Source organism: Cydia strobilella, chromosome 7, assembly GCF_947568885.1.
Source record: "Cydia strobilella chromosome 7, ilCydStro3.1, whole genome shotgun sequence".
In the NCBI taxonomy this organism is placed as follows: domain Eukaryota; kingdom Metazoa; phylum Arthropoda; class Insecta; order Lepidoptera; family Tortricidae; genus Cydia; species Cydia strobilella.
This window is the reverse complement of record NC_086047.1, coordinates 13,165,544-13,184,275: the sequence shown is the minus strand read 5'-3', so window position 1 is coordinate 13,184,275 and position 18,732 is coordinate 13,165,544. Positions and strand designations below refer to the sequence as shown.

Genomic DNA, 18,732 nt, shown 5'->3' with positions numbered 1-18,732 from the left:
TATCTACTAATCTAGAGTCACTTCATACTTTGGCAACGTATACGAACGCATCTTGCTTATTGTTAGTACAGTAGAAAGTGTTTTTAGATAAGTTGATATTTTGCAATTTTCTAATAAAAAAATATATAAAACAATTTTCGAAATACATATTGGCAAAAAATCCAAATACGTACAAAAATGTGATATTAGATTAATATGAAAAAGGATAATTTTAAGAATAATTGCATTGTGACATTGTCTTTCTATTATTCAAACTCACGAGCTTAGAACTTGGTAATTTCGAAGTTACCAAGTTCGTGTGTAAAAGTAGCTTGCTCAATTTTTGTGATATATTGCTTGTATTAAATCCTTACGTAACCATTTCCTCCATTCTATTCCTAAATTTCTAAACATAAAGCCAATTCATTAGTAATGGTAGACAATACTCGCAGTTCCGAATAGCTTATTGTATTTGCTTCGCTATCTTGATTTTCAATAGGTACAAGAATCTCTTAATTATATTGTCAATAAGTTTATTAATTAGCATCACTAAGACCTCGCTTCAAGTGAACCAGTGTAAATATTATGAACTTCAACTATGAATAGTTAACGCATCAACCAACGAATCTCGAGATTTACAATAGGCTAGGCTTGTCTGTCCCAATCGAGCCTGTTTTTATGAGAAACCTCATTAAAGCAATAAAAAGTTCAGAAATTAGTCAAAGTCTCTCCGAAGGCGCTCAAAACGCTTTATGATAAATGGCCGTACATGGTGAAGCCACGACGTTACGAGCCGTAGGTACTGAACATATGGAAAAACCAGTAAAGCGTCTGCTAGATGGTCGCTGACAAGGTGACAAGCCTTCAGACCGTCTGACCCTTGGTCTGTGGGTCCGTCTGAATTGTCTGGCTAGACGGTGGCAGACCACAATGTGTTTTGGCTGTAACTCGCGAACGGACAACACGTATTGCAAGCGCACAAAATGTTCCCTAATCTATGAGAATTTCAGAAAGTTGGCGTGGTATTAGTACTCATAATAATAGTTACTTAACGTTTAGGAGAAATAAATTATATTAAGTATTTTTTTTATAAAATAAAACTATGAAAACGGATTATATCGCGTATATTGAATTTATAATACATCCCGACGTTTCGAACTCTTTACAGCGTTCGTGGTCAACGGGTGACTGAGGAAAAATTACAAAATGCAAAAATACCCACATACTAAAATAATGAACAATCATAGACTACAAACTTTAAGGCTGGTTGTACATGCAAAATCGGTTCATAAGGCTAGTTATACACTATAATTATTTTTCAAAGATATATATATATATACGCGATAAAAAAAAAAAAAAAAAAAAAATAATACCCTGTAAAATGCAATACCCCTCTACAGACTGCAGGAGTGTACAGGCTGGACTGTGAGTGTGGCCTATCATATGTCGGGCAGACGAAACGGAGCATTTCCACTTTATTTTCAGATTTAATTTTTTTTGAAGGAACACATAGCTGATGTCAAGCACCGTCGACCTAGGTCTGCTGTCTGTGAGCATGTCATGGATAAAGCCAATCACTCAATCAAGTTTGATAAGCCTCTGGTTCTTGCCAAGGAGAAGCGTTACATACCCAGAATGCTGCGCGAGGCCATTGAGATTAAGAAATATCCAAACTTTAATAGGGAAGATGGCTTTTCTCTACCACCAGCTTGGGATCCTGTAGTCCACCTGATAAAGGAGCAAGCGAGACATAGACTGTGAGACCGTAGTGTTGGATGATGCTGGACATTCTGATGTTTTGAAAAGATGTGTCCCGCCGAGTTTGTTGCCGGTCCCATATTGGGATACCCTCCTACAATTTAGGAGGGAATTAAATCTTCTCGGGTCCGTGGTGTAGGGTTGGAGCCGGCATAGTTTTTTTTTTTTTTTTTTTTTTTTTTATCGCGTATATATATATATCTTTGAAAAATAATTATAGTGTATAACTAGCCTTATGAACCGATTTTGCATGTACAACCAGCCTTAAAGTTTGTAGTCTATGATTGTTCATTATTTTAGTATGTGGGTATTTTTGCATTTTGTAATTTTTCCTCAGTCACCCGTTGACCACGAACGCTGTAAAGAGTTCGAAACGTCGGGATGTATTATAAATTCAATATACGCGATATAATCCGTTTTCAGTTAGTTTTATTTCATGAGTAACTATCGCGGTAACCGAAGACAATATTATTTTTTTTATAACCATTTTATTTTTTTCCAAAAATTAAACATCCTCAGTAATTATAAAAATCGGAACGTGCAACCCAATATAAATTATGATTTATATTATTGCTATGTTCCCTTATTACTCCTTCATTTTAAACGAAAGAAAGCATGAAACATGGCATGCATGTAGCTGGTGTAGGTAGGAATAATAATAGACTAGAAGTGGAAACAGCATGTATAGTGGATACCATGGCTGCCATAAATGTATTAATAGATACAAAGTAAATATTTGAAAATAAAGATTAATTAAAAACCTGTGCAGAGAAATGTGGACAAACTTAGAATAATTTACGCAAATCTGTGCCGGTAATGTGTTTTATAGGTATTTTGTGGCACCTAAGGGTCGGCCTTATGGCGCCTCGTAATTTAAACGCTAATGTAGTTAGGGTTGGTCTATAATTTTTCATGCAGCATTTTACAAGCCCCAGGCTAAACTCAAGTAGGGCAGTGCTAAACTGTTTCCGCATAATAAAATGTAGCCAGGTATGTTTTTCTTTACATTGAGTACCTATTCATCAGCGTATGTTATTAGTAATAACATATTAATAACGAGTAATAACTTATTACTTACTCGTTTTTGTAGACGAACTTTTAACAAAAATAAAACGTAGCCATTAAAGCGGACATGGCATTAAGTGTAATATTTGTTCAAAAAGATTTTTTTGCAAATTTACTTTCCAAATAGGATGATTTTAACTATTAAAGCTTGGTTTTTTTAAAGGTTTTTGATAGTATTTTCTTTCGCTACACAATAAAATATTTAATTTATTTGTGCTGTATTGTAAACGAATGCTCAAAATTTTTATTACATATTTTCAATTTTTTTTTCCTAGAAGCTACCTGTTTACTTAACCTGTAGTTAAATGTTAAAATAGACTCACCTAAGCTAACACTAAAAGCAATTCCTTAGTTTTAATCCTGTTTAACTAAAACATTTTCATCGTCACACGTTTCACTTCAAAGTGCCTAATCTTGCCGTTTACTTAGGCTATTAACACAAACACCGCACCACAGTTAACTTGATAATTTGGTTAACACTATAACTTCACACTCACAAACTCAGTCACTGTTTAAAAGTTGTCTAAAATCACTAGTTTGAATTTAACTTAAGAGTATGAGTATGGGATTGCTACGACGTCGTAGGCTTTCGTAGCACGCACCGAACGGGCGTCCGAGCGTGTAGGCGGATGGGAAGGCAAATCGCGACTGGCGACTAGCGACTGGCAACGTCGCAGCGCTAACCCAGGCCTGAAAACACCTATCGGAGGTATCACTGCTACGTAAACCCCGACACAGCTATACCCACTAGTAGGTTTGTAAACACAGTCGCAGCGTTTTTATCACGCGATCGTTGATTGCGACCCAAAACACCACATGACTTTGTCTAATAGCTTCAGCAATTCCCAAACCTTTAGATAGACAATGTAGAATTACGACTATAACGATGATTTCAAGTGTTGTTCACGCTACTATTGAGTTTTATTTCATCATTTAAAAAAGGCATCAAACTCAAACTCAAAAATTATTTATTTCAAGTAGGCTTAAAAATAAGCACTTTTGACAAGTCATACAGTCATAATCAAGAGAAAATAAAATATAACAAACATTCACTGAATAAAATAAAATTTTGAACAAATACAATTGGTTACAATTAATAAATTAATAGAGAATTTACATACAAGAAGGGAATAAAATGTCAGACAATTGGTAACAATTAATAAATTAATAGAAAATCAGTATCAAAATTACATACAAAAAATTGAATAAAATGTCAGCACAAGAAATAAAACAAACATAAATATCATTCAGTCCCAGGCAGTTTTGTCATTAATGTAATCTTTGGTACTATAATAAGCTGGGCAGTGGGACAATTTTGCCAGCATCAGGGTTGGAAGCATGTTGGAAGAATATCAAAACTGTGCTCGTAAAGCACGACGGTTGTACAGTCGCCATCAGATATATCGGAGCGGCCAGGATTCTCACAAATATCTGAACTGAACACGCCTCTATTGTCAAGAATTTTTGAGCACCCTGGCCGCTTCGATATATCCGATGGCGACTGTACGTTGTTAGTAAAGTGATAGCTGGACTGTAGACACAATGGATTGCCGGGTGTTGACTAAGGAACAGCTAAAGAATAATAAACGCGTTTCAAGACAGACTTCGTAACAGTAAGTCATCGATATTCAGTCATTCACGATGCACTGGAGGATAGCTGGAGCAGCAGTACAAAGCATGATGGCGGCCGAGACCACGAACCGCCGAATGATGTCCAAAGAAGTAGTTATTCGCATTTCCAAAAGAATTCTTCATTATCTGCACCCATTGCGCTTGCCATTCACTGCATAATATCCTATCAAAATTATACATTAAACAGCAGCATGCAAAAAAGTACAAACATATATAAGAAGTACCTACATTAATGCTCAAAATACAGTCTGGACATTTTTAGTTATCAAGTTAAACACAAAAAATATTGTAAGTAGGTAAATGTAGGTATTGCAGTTTTATGAAGAAATGAATGAACAAACGAATTAAATACACTGTAACTTTACACTTTAATTGCATATTTAATGTATAAAAATAGTTTTATCTTTATTAATAAAATTAAGCCCTTGCCCTAATTTGACTGTTGTTGTTAATTTTTAAGTTTAGTTATCCCGTATTTTGTTTTTCTTTAATGAGCAGTCATCACGACGCCACGTCACCGGTGTAAAAACTGAAATTGAACTTTATGCATCTGCACGTAGGTCTATGTTGCTCTGAGGTATATGACTGATTAATCGGTCTTTGGCGTTAAACCTACGGTGCGTATATATCGGTCATTGGCGTCCAAAAGTTTAAGTGGTGGCAACTGTCTTGGTTTATGAATCAATACATAGTATAAAACAAAGTCGCTTTCCGCTGTCTGTAATTCTGTGTGTCTGTCCCTATGTATGCTTAGATCTTTAAAACTACGCAACGGATTTTGATGCGGTTTTCTTAAATAGATAGAGTGATTCAAGAGGAAGCTTTATATGTATAATTTGTAAAGGTTTTATGTAAATTAGTTGAACTACCCGTGCGAAGTCGGGGCGGGTCGCTAGTTATGTATGACACTAGTTATAAGAAACATGTCTGTTTATGCCCAAATAAACATTAAAACATTATTACTTACATAAAGTTACTTTGGAAAACATCGTTCTCTAGCGATACGACCGCCCGTTATTACCTTCACTTTGAAGTTTTATGCTCTGTAAATAGTTGCTATTTTCTTATATAAAGGTGTGCTAGAGTTACTGGAGGTTTTATCTGGATTTTCTATATTTGCATCAGATAACCATATCTGTAGGTAATTTCCTAACATAATAGTTCGCGGAAAATTTTCCGCAGTATAGCTATGCTCTATAACTTCTATAAGTAAGTAAACAAAATATTAGGAGAGCTGCAATTAATATAAAAGTTTCTAAGCTAGGATTGCCTCCGTTTACTTCCAGCGGGGGAAAGTTGTAAAACTTTATTATTAATTGAGACTAATTTCTGTATGGTAATAATTAATAATTATTTGTTTTAGAAGCGGGCAAAGTTGTTGTTTAACCGCTCGGGCTAATATTGATACCCGAGCAAGCGAAAGATTCCAATAATTTTCACCACACCAACGCGAAGAAAATATGAGCTGTAAAGATATCAAACAAAATCAAATCCAAATGAACGTCATTCAATATTTATCACTCAAAATCATCATTTGAAAGTCAATTCTACCAGCTAACATAAGGAAACAACTTAAAATTTGCATCTGATTACTTTGCCGCACATGTGGATAAAATAAAATGCAACTTTATCATCAGTTTTTGAACAATCAAGAGAGCCTTTACCAGCTGGTGTGGTGAAAAAACGTATATAGTACAAGTTTCCTCAATTTTTAAGTCGGACTCGGTCCTCAAGGGGTCCATAACATCATAAATTTTTAGTACCACCGCACACTATCGTCTTTTGAGCGTCGGCGTCTAGTCAACGCTATGGAGCAGCAGCAGCCATGCCATAGGGATACGCTCGAGAGACGCTAGTGTGGGGTGGCCCTATTACTAAGCTTATGCTGCCCTACTGGCTGTCCAATCTGTCCATCCGTCATTCTGTCAGCGTGTTTTATTTTATCACAAGAACCGAGGTAGACTGTTAATGCAATGACGTATATGACCGCAACAAATGGCGTGGCATGGTTAAGAAAGCCGACCCCGTGTAGCGGGACAAAGGCGAGGACAAAGAATAAGAAGATTGCTAAGTCAATAAGGGTCGTAATAGATGATTGTTTATGCACTAGAGCTTAAAAAGCGATTTTAAGTCGTCTACGCACGACTTAAAGTCGAACTATACGAGCATGAGAAGTGAAACATACATTTTTTTGTAATAAATATGTATAGGTACTATATCATTTAAAACTTTTTTTTTTCATTTATTTACACAAAGGGTACATGCTTACAAACAAAATTTATGCATCGCCGAACTGTAACCAGTTTGTTGGCGAACTCTCGCGTTTTAAATCATATTAAATCACATTTACATAAATTCGCGATAGACCCGATTGTAAATGTGATTTAATATGTATAGGTACCTACTTACTGATAAATACAAAGAAATAGTTATTTGTTATACAAGGGTGCAAAGTTGTATTTTACCCGCGAGTGTGGAATTGAAACACGAGCAAGCGAAAGGATTCTATAGTTGAACCACGAGCGAAGCGAGTGGTTCTAAAATAGAATCCTGAGCGTAGCAAGTGTTTCAACACACGAGAAGTAAAATACATTTGCACCCGTGTGTAACACAAAACTTTTCCCCTCACTATAGCGAGGAAAGTGCAACATCCACAGGCGTTAGATCATCTTCATCACTGGAATCACTCATTTTTTTACGATATTATAACAGAAAACACTAGAAATTCTGATTTTTACGTGAGTCGGTGAGAAGAACAGTAAAAATTTTGTTGACAATGTTGACATTTCTGTTCTGACGTATGAAATGTCAACGATGCGTTTTGAAATTGCATCGACTCAACTTGTGCGTTCAGAATTATATTTAACATCATTACAAAAAATCTAACGTTTCTTATGGAATTTTAAGGTTTATGACTTAAAATTATTAAATAAAGCTAAATTTGGTATTTTTTATTAGATTCTCAAACCATTTATTTAATGATAATTAATATCGAACGAACCATTATCATGAGCGTTTTACGTTTTGTTATCTGTCAAGCTACTTAAACACGCTCCATCCAAGGTCAAATTACTTTCCCCACTAGTGGATAAAATGCGTTTTTCCCCGCTTGTTTTAAAGGATAATAGACGGCTTTCCGAGCTAGTGAGGGGAAAACATACATACATAAATACATACATATAATCACGCCTATTTCCCGGAGGGGTAGGCAGAGATCACGGACTTCCACTTGCTACGATCCTGGCATACCTCTTTCGCTTCCTTCACTTTCATAACATTCCTCATACACGCTCGCCGGTTTAGGGTGCTCTTGACTTGACCTGACCTTTCTTCAGGATTTCCCCGATCTAATCAAAAAAAGTCCGCCGAGGTCTGCCCCTTCCAACTCCCGTTTCTACCTCTCCCTTATACACTCTCTTTGTTAGCCTTCCTTCACTCATTCTTTCCACGTGTCCAAACCATCTCAACATACCTTTCTCAATTTTTGTCACTACATCTTCGTTCACTCCACACTTTTCCCTTAAAGAAAACATCATTCACTTTAATACAAATATCTGCGCATTGTAAAGAAATGAACGCTCTTCTAGGATTAGAATCCACGACCACTAATAGCTTCGCAGGGTCAAGCGACTAGGCGTAAGGCTAGACGAAAATTGGGTTATAAATAAGTAACTAAAGAAGCCGTTGAATAATATATAACGCTATATTCGTGAAATTACACGTTTTCCCCCGCCCTACCCTAGAAAACTTATTTCATATTCATACTATAAGTAGCTTAAATTATTAGTTTCATTCACAACAAAACTTTAATGTTAGGAGTTTCAACTTACTTAAAACTATAATTTTTACATTTCTTTGCTAAGAGACTTTCAGGCCAATTCGAACGTGCACCTGACATCAAAACAATATTGGAATCTTAACTATAAAACTCCCGTGGGACTCAAACATATTAAATTATTTTAAAACCGGGTCACTCACGTAACGGTCAAGTCCGAATGAAATGAACGTGCGAATTACAGCTAACTGATATGATTCCAATATGATTCAAATATCGTTTAGATGTCAAAGGGCATAGCCAAGATGCCAATCGTTTGCGCCGTAGCGAACGAAACGGTAATGTCTCTCTATCACTTCGTTATAAGTGCGACAGAGAGACATAAGCGTTTCGTTTGCTACGGCGCAAACGATTGGCATCTTGGGTAGGCCCCCAGGTGCATGTTCGAATTGGCCTGTTTCTTCTTCGAAGTCATTTGAATCGTAAAACTTTCTTAAGGCTTAGATACTGTTTGGTGGTTACGTAAAAGGTAAAAACAAAACGCATTAGAAACAAGCGGTTTTCTGTCCGATTTCTCATAATCATAAACAACGAGTTATATCATAGTGCTATGCCAAAAAACGCTGCAAATTGTGTTAAAAGAATGAAAATCGGTACGATTGATCTATAGACCATTTGAATCAATATGACCCGTAGCACCAAAAAACCGGCCAAGTACAAGTCGGACTCGCGCATAAAGGGTTCCGTACCATTATTTAAAAAAACGGCAAAAAAATCACGTTTGTTGTATGGGAGCCCCCCCTTAAATATTTATTTTATTTTGTTTTTAGTATTTGTTGTTATAGCGGCAACAGAAATATAATATCTGTGAAAATTTCAACTGTCTAGCTATCACGGTTCATGAGATACAGCCTGGTGACAGACGGACAGACAGACAGACAGACAGACAGCGAAGTCTTAGTCTTAGTAATAGGGTCCCGTTTTTACTCTTTGGTTACGGAACCCTAATAAAAAATAAAAAAGGAGATGAGTTATGACGTCATCTTTTTTTGTATGGGATTTTTTTTTTGTTCAGAAACCCATCGTGTGTGGTATTAAATGAAAGGGCTTTTTAATCCGATTCTAAAAATATATCACATCATTATATTTAAGTAGGTTTTTTTTATTAGAATAAAACAAATTTTCAAAACATACCAAGTTCGGGCTTCTTAATTTTTTTTTGAAAAATATACCTCAAATTATACCTAATATCCTCATATCTAACCCTAAGAGCAGCAATTTTGAAAATATTTACATTTAGTTTATTTTTTTAATTTTTCATTATTACAAAGTAAAGGTGAGTTTTTTCAGTTAATTCTTACATAGACAATTTTCACAGATGATGTATTTCTGTTACAGTACTGTACAAAATAAAATAATAACAGAATAAAATAAATATTTAAGTGGGTCTCCCCAACAAGAAACGTGATTTTTTGTCGTTTTTTGCGTAATGGCACGTAACCCTTCGTGCGCGAGTCTGACTCGCACTTGGCCGGTTTTTTTTTGTGCTACGGGTTAAATTGATTCAAATGGCCTAAAGATCAATCGTACCAATTTTCATATTTTTAACACCATTTGCAGCATTTAACTCCAAAATATCGTTTTCATGTATTTTATGTAATGTTCTTTCATTTAATACCCCATAATTAGAACTATTCTTTGCATAATATAAACCATAGAGTAACTTATACTAGAGCGGTACTGTCATAGTAAATTTTGTAACCCCAGTAAATTCACTGCCATCTGTCGACACACTTTAAAACTAAAAATGAAGATTTATAAAAATACGATGTGATGTAATGTATTTAAATATAGATAAATGTTTTTTTTTATTTGCATTAATTATTTTTATGATTTTGACCCATGTTCTTTCACTGATATGCGTTAAAATTGTTAAATAACAGACGAAACCGTCAACGCCATCTATACGACTGTAGGCCAAAACTAGTAGCGCCCTCTGAACGAGAATCAAATTTTCTTGATTTTCGGTGCACGTTTTTTCCTTAGACTGTATCCATCTATTACGGAGTTATATCTATCTTTGTATGAACGCATTAAGGTAGAATTGTTGGCGCGCTTTCGTTTTTTTGGTACAACTTCCACAGTTTTTATCAGAAATTAAAAATTTAAGCTGTGACGTATAGTTGAATAACTGGTTATATTAGAAGCAACACTGTTATAACGTTTTCAGTTGAGCTATAAAATATATATACACGAACTTTTCTCAAAAAAAGTGGTTTTTCTTTGTTTGTAGCTCCTAAAATATACATTGTTTTTATAAATAATGTATTAACGAATCATAATATATTTAATAACCTTACGTTTGATATAGCACACGTGTATGTATGACTCATGGTATAGTTATAATTTAGATTTTGCTAATTTCGGTAGTGGTCACATGTATGGCGCCATTATTTGTCACTAAGGCACTATAGAGATTGTCTCCCAGCAGTTTTATGATCCTTTTTATATTGCTAATAACATACTAGAAGCTTATGCGAATTATCCTGAAAATGACCAATTTCGAGTTTTTTAACTTTAATGCATTTGTTCTAGCAAATACCTACATTTTGATGCATAATTTTCACATTATTGGTCTGATTTTGATTATTTTGATTGATATCAAAAAAACTGATGTGTATGGCTTGAGACATCAGCTTTAATTTTGTAGTACCTTGCATTAACGTCCGACTTTTGGTTTGGTTGAAAAACCCAAATAATAAAAAAAAATCATCGTTTTTATTTATTTTTAATTTTCTCTTAAACTATTGTACATTTTGGTACATAGTGTATTAGTGAAATATATAATATTTTATTGGCTTTCGTTTAATACCCCACACGTGTATGTGCAATGCATAGTTTGGGTGCAAAATGCAATATTCGCAACGAGGCGGGAGTCATTTTGATGACGTCATTCCGCTGAAGTAGATGGTCGGCGCCGCTGTCTCCCGGCAGTTTTGGAGACCCAGTACCATGCCCAACAACATATTAAAATTTGGTAGCTGTTTCCGGATCTGAACTATCTCTTCGACCGTTTCCCATAAGGCATAGTACTAACAATAATTAATTAAACATAGCTCGGAATTTAACACTCATTTTTTTAGCCTTGTTATAGACGGTATCTTCTTTTGAGAGAGATATATCGTAGAAAGACAGACTCTTGACTGCTTTTTTACTACGAGGTTTAACTTTATTGGCCGCCGGCAAGGAAAACGAAGCCATGTAGTAACATCACTTCATTTAGAGCAGTGGTTCCCAACCGGTAGTCCGCGGACCCCATAGGCCTATTTCAGGAATGCTACAAGTCTTTTAAAGCGCAGAAACGAGATTTATCAGAAGTAACGTATTCATTTCGTGTACGTGTGAGTAATGTCTTCATAAATAGATATAACAATTATGACCAAAAATGGTACTGATGAAGAAAAAAGCGGGAAATAAAAAACCCTAAATGATACGGTAAAAGGGTGGTTCGGTTGAACTCAGCAAAACGCTAACAAATAATACCTATGAAATAAAACTATGAAAACGGATTATATCGCGTATATTGAATTTATAATACATCCCGACGTTTCGAACTCTTTACACTCAGTCACCCGTTGACCACGAACGCTGTAAAGAGTTCGAAACGTCGGGATGTATTATAAATTCAATATACGCGATATAATCCGTTTTCATAGTTTTATTTCATGAGTAACTATCGCGGTAACCGAAGACAATATTAAATAATACCTATTTAAAATTAAAACAATAAAAATTTCATACGGTACAGAAAACATGATATAGAGATCGTAGAGCATTTTAAATGGGCTAAACGCGACTTGAACAATATTCTCAAATAATAATACAGAAATAAGCTACTATAATGATGATTCTTTGACTTAGCTCCAGCAATGCGACGTTTCTCGCTTCTTCCATTTTGTTAGGAAACTTAATATGCTCACTTTAGCAAAAGCTTTACGGCTTACGGCAGTAGCTTTAATAACTAGGTGAAACAAATGGGGTCGTTCTCGACGTATATTTATAGATATATTATATATATGTTGTACCCTTCTCATCGATTTCATCCGCACGAGCCCAGCATTTACGAAGTTTTGTCTTGTTTGGACACTGATTTGGTCTCTAAACTTTACATAAGAACTATGAGTCTGTCCTGTAGCCTCGAGTGTCTGGCAAAAACACAGTCGGCTACAAAAATAATATATGTTCAATACCAGTTCAATACGAACATGTACAAAAGATTTTGCCACCGACAATAGGCACAGCCATTTGACACAGAGCAGGGAGATAATGCGCTACTAGTAGCTAAAAATAATAACCTTAACTGTTAACTGCTATTTGTTGGATCTAAAAATCATATAAGGTGCGTTGGGGTAAGATTGAAAGGGTTTTTCATGCGGGGTAACATGAAAAGTCGCCCGTAATGCTTCGGCATACGGACGATTTTTTGTCTTACCCCTTACCTATAGGTATTGGCTATGTTCAACAGGGTTGGCCACTATTTAACACAGCGAATAACTACCTATCGCCATTCAGCGAGGCAATACTCGACCAGCCTTTGGGGCACCCTGTCCATTGACAGCAATCTACGCCATTTTTTATAAATATTACTTTTATTTATTTGTACTTACTACTTACTTACTTACACCGTTGGCTCAGCGACCCAAAATGAGACTTGGCCTCCGACACAAGAGAGCGCCACTTTTCTCGATCCTGTGCGACCTCTCGCCAATTTATTTATTTGTACTTAAGTATTCTGTAGTTTATCTCAATGAAGTGAAAAAAAAAATCTTTTTTATTTTTAGTTGACATTGGCGTTCGGCTAAGTACGGTTAAGGAAACGAAATGGCACAGGCATAATATGTAAGTAGTTTTCGTAATTTCGGATTTTATTTATCAAACAAAATAATTAAATGATGCTACTGAACTATTGATATCTAGGTATACTGAAACACACACAACTTGTCAGTAGAAAAAGGCGCGAAATTAAAATTTCCTATGGGAAATCAACATTTCGCGCCTACATTAATTTTTTTGCCACCTTTTTCTACTGAGAAAGTGGCTGTGCCAGAGTATATTTGAATGTGTGTTGCATTTAAAAAATCCTTACGTGAGTACTTTGCTGGCAGAACGATGAATTCTTAGTGTTTCTGTTTTGAAAGTTTCATCTGATATCTTATGTATTTGTATGTATGTATATTGTATGTATTTATATGAATATTATATAAACAGATATATGTATGTATGTCTATGCCTATCCATTATTTAACTATACTTGTATATATGTAATCACTATGTTGCACCGCCTACAAATTATCTGCTTTGCCCGAAGGTTGACTGGTAGAGAATGCCTCATAGCATTAAGTCCGCCTTTTGTACGATTGTATTTTCTTTTGTGCAATAAAGATTAATTAAATAAATAAATGTGTAATCCATACTAGAGATACTCGTCTGTCTGTCTTTCTGTCTGTGTGTTCCCTCTTCACGCTTAAACCGCTGAACCGGGATTTAGATGAAATTTGGCATAGAGATAGGTTGAGTCCCTGAGAAGGACATAGGATAGTTTTTATCCCGAAAATTATCCCTTAAGAAAGTAAAAAGCGGGGTGGAATTGAGATAATTAACAAAGTGCCTGCTAATTTGTGTGCATAATGATTGCTATGAGATTTTTTCCAGGCGCTATACTTACTTTAACTGCTATTACTAAGTCCGCGCAGACGAAGTCGCGGGCAAAAGCTAGTAAAACTAATAAAGGCGCACAGCGCTAGTCGAATTTGAGTTTGATTGGTTAGTCATATTCAAATCTGAATTTAATAAAAAAAATTGTACTTCTTACAACGTTAAGGGACATTATAACTACATATTAGATATGTAGTATTTTCTATAAAAAGGGACCTTATTCTCGATGGCGCTTACGCCATTATACACGATGCTCCGATATAAATACAATGCCGCGCGACGTTGTGCGGCGTAAGCGCCATTGACAATAAGGTCCCTTTTCGTAGAAAATGCCCCATATAAAGGATATATACGCCATCAAATAATAGCGCAGCTTATCTCAGCAAGGGGGCAGTCTTACCTCTTGCCCCATATGAGAAAATGGACTAAGTGCGCGTCTGGCAGCTATAAATAACCACAGTCCGCCAATTCAGCGTTTGTTAAACCAAATAGTCGTATAACTTAAAGCGCTATTAATCACTTACGGCGTTTTGGCTTAACATAGCTGTATTTATTCCGCAAGGCAATATTTTCGGTGGAAACAATAAAAACGGAAAAGCCTTCGTTATTTCGTCCGGTAACTTCGTTTTCACCACACCAGCTGGTAAAGGCTCTCTGAATTGTTCAAAAACTGATGAGAAAGTTGCATTTTATCCACATGTGGGGCAAAATAATCAAATGCAAATTTTGAGTTATTTTCTTATGTTGGCTGGTAGAAGTGACTTTTAAAATAATGATGATTTTGATGATAAATATTTTGTAAAATTCCTTTAGAATTGATTTGCTTTGATTTTGTTTGATATTTTACTGTTAGTATTTTTCTGGTGTTGGCGTGGTGAAAAATGCTGTGTTTCATTCGGTGGCAGAACATGTTTAACCCTCGTGCCTTGAAACCCTCGCCACGCTCAAGATTCCATAGTCCGAGGCTGAAATGATGCGTCTCACCCGAGTTAAACACTCTACTTTTCATTTCGAATACGAGGAAAGTAAAATGCATGTGTTTTTTAAAAACATGACAGGATAATTTTTTATTGTATTTCTTGAGGGTATCTACTTTCAATTAACAATTTAGGCAAAAGTATCGTTATTTATGGAATGGGGAGCTAAATATCAAAATGGAAATTTTATAAGAAATTCATTTAAACTCTTTCAATTGTTTATCGTAAAATTTTTAAATAATCGTACTTGCTGTAAATGCTCTAGTGCAGAGACGTATCATTTTCTGCACACCTCTTAGAACAACAATGACCCTCTTTCAGAAAATGAGAAATGAAATGTCCGTACAATCTATTACTAAACTATTACAACATAGATATACCTACCTTAATTAGGTACCTACTTACAACTTACCTTACTCTCCATTTTCTTCAGTTATGTTGTCTAGGTTTATTAAATTCACTGCGACGGGCTTCGGTCATGTCATGGCTGTTTGGTTTTCGTATCGCTATTGTAAAAAACGGTTACTATGTACTAAAACTGTCCACAATGGCCACAATAAAATTATCTTTATAGCAGAATAGAACGAAGGAAATTAACTTTACAGTTATACGTAATATAAATTAAACATATAGGTAAGTAGATATATATTACAAATTTAAACGGTAATAAAAATCAAATAAATTTGACGTTGACGGGAAGAATAAACGCGTCATAAACGCGTGTGCGTTGCGTTTCTTTTTTTCATCTTCATTTTTAGGGTTCCGTACCCAAAGGGTAAAAATGGGACCCTATTACTAAGACTCCGCTGTCCGTCTGTACGTCTGTCCGTCTGTCCGTCTGTCTGTCTGCCACCAGGATGTATCTCATGAACCGTGATAGCTAGACAGTTGAAATTTTCACAGATGATGTATTTCTGTTGCCGCTATAACAACAAATACTAAAAACAGAATAATATAAATATTTAAATGGGGCTCCCATACAACAAACGTGATTTTTTGCTGTTTTTTCCGTAACGGTACGGAACCCTTCGTGCGCGAGTCCGACTCGCACTTGGCCGGTTTTTATTCACTAGTCAAATCACTTGTGTACATCCGGTCCATCTAGCAAGGGTAAAAATTATTTTTCTTTTTCGCAATAGTGCGCCTCAAACAAGGAATATCATATTCGCACGGCACGGGGGCAATGCTGATGTATTATACATATAAGTAAGTCATATAACCCTTCCTCTTGAATCACTCTAGATCACTCTTATCTATTTAAAAAAAAACCTCATCAAAATCCGTTGCGTAGTTCAAAGAGTAAAGTAATTATAATAGATAATAGGTAAAGAGAGCCCTCTTGAAGCATTTTGTGGAAACTCATTTCAAAGCACCATCTCTGATTTGCTCCCGAAACTAACTATGTATGTGTGCGTGCACATCTACATATGCATCCGTACGTGTACTTTCGTCCTACATAATATAAGCAATTTATTAATCTGTGATATTAGGTCTACTTATGCTGTTTACAAGTCAATTTTTTGTTTGATTTCTTATAACTTATTTTTGATTACAAGATATCCAAAAAAAAAATTACTCTTAAACCGTCCAAGTAGACCTAATATTATGTAGAAAAGGTTTTAAGGAGTGGAATTAATTTACCAAAAACATTAAACAGTAAAGTAAGTATTTTTATTGCTTTCAATTTGGAATACAAACAAAGTACCTAATAAGAGCAGGTGTAAGTGCCAAGTTGGTACCACGTAGGTTGAATCCATCACTTGCAGCTTCTGACTACACATATCCATTTTCTTTGCAATAATTGTCACATTAGGAGAATTTAAGGTAATACCTACGCCACGCCACGCTCTGTAGCTCCGTACACAGTTTGTTCCAGATATTGTTTAAAATATGAGTAATGATGTCATAATTCGGATCCATCTTGTAACTGAAGAATTTCAGACATAGGTAGTAGTACTCTAGTACTTATGTCTTGTTTAAGCAGGTAGGTACCTCCATAGATGCGCTCTAGTTCCTTCCACGTGTCTAGCGGAATCAAATGATTTTTTGCACAATGTCCTCGGTCTTTTTTCATAGCTAGTATTTTCATCGCTAGCTGCCGTGAGCGCCAATTATGGTATATCATTTTTAACTTCGAGAATATCTGAACCTCCCGGCATTGCCTTGAGCACTATTCAAATTTTAAGCCTCCAGGTGTTGGGAGGCTAATTTCCCTATTCTCGTGTTTAATGCTTGCTTGGTCCATTTTACTCGGTTACACTTTAAAATTACTTAAATGAAATAAATATTTTTGCTTAATTGTACGGAACCCTTCATGCGCGAGTCTGACTCGCACTTGGCCGGCTTTTTTTATACTATGTTGTGATATCGCGCGGCTCGCGGCTCGGCTCGTGGCTCGCACGCGAATGTAAACCGGATCCTTTAAGCTCCCTCCACACTCGTGCGCGAATCGCGGCGCGAAGCCGCGAACGCAAGTGTGGAATCTAGTTCGCTAATCAGCGAAATTGACTCCACACTCGCGTTCGCGTCTTCGCGCCGCATAGTCTGGAGCGTGCTATAGAAGTGGCCTACCGCGTGCGCCCGTGAGGGACAGGACATACGCAATGCGACAATATGATTTGTCGAGTAGATTTTTGTAGCCCGCCATAAACCTTACAAATTTACAGTAAGGAAATAAAAAAAAATTGGACCCGGGTATGTCCTTAAACTGCGTCCGGACCCGGATATGTCCTTAAACTACGTCCAAAAGAGAGGTATGGGCACTGTGAATGACATCTCGCTTTGTGTGGTAGGGCACAGGACAGCGGATGTCATTCCAGATCTAGAGCAGAGCCCAACTGGGGAAGTACCTCCACCTTACAGAAAACCGCAGCCAAATACAGGGACCGGACAACCCTTTCCGCGATAAAACCCTTTCAATGGGCGACACTTAAACACGGCTAACACATTGAAAGACTTTCCCTTTTGAACTGCAAGCCCATTCATACCCTTACCTTTGACTAACCCTTACCGAAAAGCTAACCAAAAATAAGGCTAGCTCTTAATAAGGGTTACCCTTATCTTTAAGCGCTTTTTATAAAGGTTTCCCTTTGCGTGAAAGAGACAGGATTAGTAGGTAGTGTATGAAAAGAAAAGAAAATACGTGCCTAGTCAAAGAACGCCGCCGTCGCCGCCAACGATCGCTCGGATTCGAAATAATGTGTGCTTTATGAACAAGGTAGACGACTTAAATTAGCACGCTTATATGCTAAAAGGGAAGCCCTTTATAAGGCTAACCCTTATAAGCAATATGCAAGGTGTTGGTGAGCGGATGATAAGGGTTTTGTAAGGGTATTTGGGCTACCGATTACTCAAGTGTGGTAGCTTTATATAAGGGTTTTTAAAAGCAAAACAAAGGGTTTCGTCTGGCAAAGGGTATGGTGAGTTAAGCCTTATGCAATACCCTTATAAAACCCCGATAAGGGATAGCGGGCCGGTCCCTGGCCAAATAACACTAGACCCTACTCATAGTGTTGTGTTCCTGCCGGTAAGTAAGGTTGCCAGAGCTCAACGAGGGAGAGGAGTGTTAGGGTCGGCAACGCGCGTGTAATATTTCCGGTGTTGCAGGCGTCCATAGCCTACGGTAACTGCTTACCATCAGGCGGGCCGTATGCTTGATTGCCACCGACGTGGTATAAAAAAAAAGTGAGACTGTAACAAGGACCAAAGAGGATATCTATCTTTGCAAGGACAAACAATAATAACGCTATCTCTGCTACTCCTACTGAAAGATACATAAGACTATCCCGTTCTGACAGTTCCCCCGCCACTCATGGCTTATCCCTTATCCAG

The 18,732-nt window shown here is 36.5% G+C and overlaps 1 long non-coding RNA gene across 1 annotated transcript; it reads right to left on the bottom strand.

Moving 5' to 3' along the window:
- Nucleotides 1-3,753: 3,753 nt before the first annotated feature.
- LOC134742777 (uncharacterized) lies at nucleotides 3,754-5,467 on the bottom strand. The gene is made up of 2 exons (XR_010127964.1): nucleotides 5,402-5,467; nucleotides 3,754-4,597 (listed from the first exon to the last, which is right to left on the bottom strand). It is a non-coding gene; the product is annotated as an uncharacterized LOC134742777 (long non-coding RNA).
- Nucleotides 5,468-18,732: the final 13,265 nt, after the last annotated feature.